We start from the raw sequence: 3,555 nt of genomic DNA, 5'->3' as shown, positions 1-3,555 counted from the left end.
ATTTAATAAACGGTAAATAATATTTTGGATCTCGTGTTTTGTTAAAATTATTAATTGAACCTTCTATTTTATTAAATAACAAAATAGATTTATATTTTTCAAAATAGTAAATGTAGGATCCTGAGTTTAATTTTTAATAATTTTATTTTTTTAATATAATCAATTTTAAAACAATTTATAATATAAACAGATTCAGAAAATATAACCAGTTTTATCATAATATCTCTAGATCAGATTATTATTAAGTTTTATTAAGTTTTTAAATAGTAGAAAAGATATTTTGTTTAAATTTTTTTGTCTTTTTTCTTAAATTTTTCCACTTTTAAAAGGATTGAAATTTGGGTATTTGGATAGAGTCTTTCTCCTCTCCCTTCTTCTCTTCCTCTTTCCAAACAAAGAATTTAATCAATTTCTTTATTTCTCTTCCTCTTTTTTTCTCTCCCCTCTATTAAATATTGTATTAAAGATAGGGTAAATACCATTTTGGACCCTCTGTTTTACAAAAGTTACCAATTGGACCCTGTGTTTTGTTAAATGACAAAATAGACCCTGTATTTTCTAAAATAGTACAAATAGGACCCTGAATTGATTTTTTGTCAAAATAAAGTTCAATTATAATCCGATCTAAAAGTGCTATGACAAAACTGTTTACATTTTTTGTATCTGTTCGTATTAAGCATTGTCTTCAAGTTGTTGTATTAAAAAAAAAAGTTGTCAAAAATTAAGCTCAGGGTCCTATTTTTACTATTTTAAAAAATACAGGGTCCATTTTGTTATTTAACAAAACACAGGGTCCAATCTGTAACTTTTGCAAAACACAGGGTCCAAAATGGTATTTACCCTTAAAGATATGGGAAAATAAATTTTTGGATAAAGACATAAATTTTATTCAAGTTGGTAAGATATTCAAAATTATTGTCATTAAAAGAAAATGTGTTGTGTTGAACGAGTACATAATAAGTGTGTTGTTTTCTTCTCCCTTCTTCTCTTGTTTAAACTTTATAAGTTTAGTTTTGGTTGGTTTGGTTCTGAAGGTGAATTTCTTGGTGTTGTATTTACAATTACAAGAGGTTACAATTAATGAATTTATTGTTATTGGCACAGTAAAAGAGGTGATCAATATATTTATAAATTTGTATGTGATAATAGATGACATTTATTCCATGAAGTTTGTGCCTCATAATTAAGAGTGACCAAATTTGATCGAACTCTTATTTTATTTTGATCTTCAAAATGACATGGTAAGGTGAGATTAAATAAATTAAGAAATATATTTAAAATTTTAGGCACTATTTTTTATTATAAAAAATTATAAAGAAATTATTAGGTTGGCAGAATGGGTTATTTTCGCGGATCAGGTCGGCCTCCAATCCATCGAGGCAGCCATAACCCGAATGTTCCGGGTCACTATCTTGGTTTTCGGCCCGACCCAACCCAACTCAATATAGTTTTTTTTTTCTTTTCAAATCAGCGCTTATTTATTTCGATTTAGATATTAATTAAAAAAATCAATTTATATTCTTATAAATATATATATTTATATTAGACACAAAATATCCTAATTTTGCTAGGAAAGTACATTTAGTTTTAATATAATTATAATGTAATAAATATATTTTTTAAAAATGTTTGCTTAAAATAGAAAAGGATAATTACACCACATACTGAAATTTTTAATTTTTTTACTTTTATACTGTTGGGCGGAATTTTTGAAAAAAAATACTTTGTAAGTTTTATACTGTGTTAAGTTTTCACTGTTGTTATACTGTTATTTTTTAGTTGTTCCACTGATGTTTTTAGTTGTTTTGTTTTGAGTTCTACTGGTGTTTTATAAAAATACAGTATTTTTGTAAAAATTAACTTAAATTCTAGTACTTTTGTAAGTTTCCAAAAAAAAAATATGTTGGGTCAAATCCTATCCCTTTAACAAAGGTCGGGCCTGATCCAGCCCAAATCAAGAAAGCTATTGAGTCGGGTCGATATCGGACTGGGCAAGATTGCCATTGCTACAAATTACAGTACAGTAATTATTAAAATTGAAACTCAATTGCAGGCGTGTTTTTATTTTAATGCTTCCACTTAAAAAGTTTCATATATATATAAATATAAATATATTTTTGGTGTTTAACCTTTAAAGGAGGAGTTTGCCACAAGATTGCGGAGGTGTTATAAAAAGCAATAAGAGAAGATAATTAGTATTTCGATGGCAAAAATCTAAGAAAGCCCATTATATGTGATACCCATCAAATGAGGCATTTTGTGTTATTAATATTTTTGTTTTTTTCTTTTAATAGACAGGTGTTATTGTTATTTGCAAGATAGATTTTATCTTTTTCTAAATGAAAAAACAATTATAGTTTGCGTGTTGAAGAATTACAAGTTAGAGACTTTAACTATCTTAGTCAACATTTTCGTCTCTTTTTGTGGTTGAAGTAATATGTTGCAACTCCAATCCAATCTCCCAAAACTAAAAAATATAAAGGAAAGACACGCCCAGTGGGACTCGAACCCACAATCGCCTGATTAGAAGTCAGACGCCTTATCCATTAGGCCATGGGCGCTCATGTTTAATCGTAAATGTAATTATTTACAAATTAGAAAAGCTGAGTTTAATTTCTTTCCTTATATATAATCACACCTAATATTTTCATATCCTATTTTCTTCTCTCATATTACTCATTAATTTACGAATAAATAGTATTTATCTCCCCAAATTTTAATTTTTTTAGAGAAAAAACTTTTAGAGTTAATATCTCTTTTAATCATAAAAAATGTTGTTAATATCTCTTTTAGTTACATTTTGCTTATTTATTTGAACAATTTATTATGTAGTACTAATGTAGATAATCTAACTCAAGTTATTAAGAGTTCATACAAAATATAAATATATTAATAAAAATGTAATAATAAATTATGAAAATATGTATATATATATATTTAGAGTTAATGTTTATGTGTTTAATATCAATAAATTAAATTTTGAATAACTTAAAATTGTTAAATAGACTTGCCTAATGAACTATACAACATAGAACAAATTATTTTAAAAAACGAGTAAAAATGTAATTCTATACTTTAGAAGCTTTCGCAATAAAATAATAATAAGATGATGCATAGTTCAAAGAATTATTTATTCTTAATTTAATATTGTATTAGCTATACTTTTGTTCACCTCAATTTATTCTTTTGATAACACAAATGCCCATTAGAATCTAAATTATATTATATTTGTTGACAACTTTTATAGGGTGGGTGGCTATATTTTTGTGATTCCTTGACTAATTAAAAACATTATTTGAATTGATAATACTTAATCAATGGACAATGACAATTTACTATTATTGGTGATACTTCATAATCTTGCCTGTATAAGTTATTTCTTAAAAAAAAAAATGAAGATTATGAAAAATAGTTTTACGGCTGTTTTTTTATATTATTATTATTATTATTATTATTAAAACTTCTTTTTTGGTAAACAAATGAGTTCGATCTTATAACTTGTTATAATAAAGAAAAACAAGGTCAAGCACTCCTCGTTTCTTCTTTCTTTGTTAC

General features: G+C 25.7%; 1 non-coding gene across 1 annotated transcript; it reads right to left on the bottom strand.

Annotated features, from left to right (window-relative positions):
* Positions 1-2,488: 2,488 nt before the first annotated feature.
* Positions 2,489-2,561, bottom strand: TRNAR-UCU (transfer RNA arginine (anticodon UCU)). The gene has a single exon. It is a non-coding gene; the product is annotated as a tRNA-Arg (tRNA).
* Between the last annotated feature and the right edge of the window lie 994 nt (positions 2,562-3,555).

This window comes from Cannabis sativa, chromosome X, assembly GCF_029168945.1.
Source record: "Cannabis sativa cultivar Pink pepper isolate KNU-18-1 chromosome X, ASM2916894v1, whole genome shotgun sequence".
NCBI classification, from domain to species: domain Eukaryota; kingdom Viridiplantae; phylum Streptophyta; class Magnoliopsida; order Rosales; family Cannabaceae; genus Cannabis; species Cannabis sativa.
Note: the sequence above shows the minus strand (reverse complement) of the source record. Positions and strands in the feature narration are given on the sequence as shown.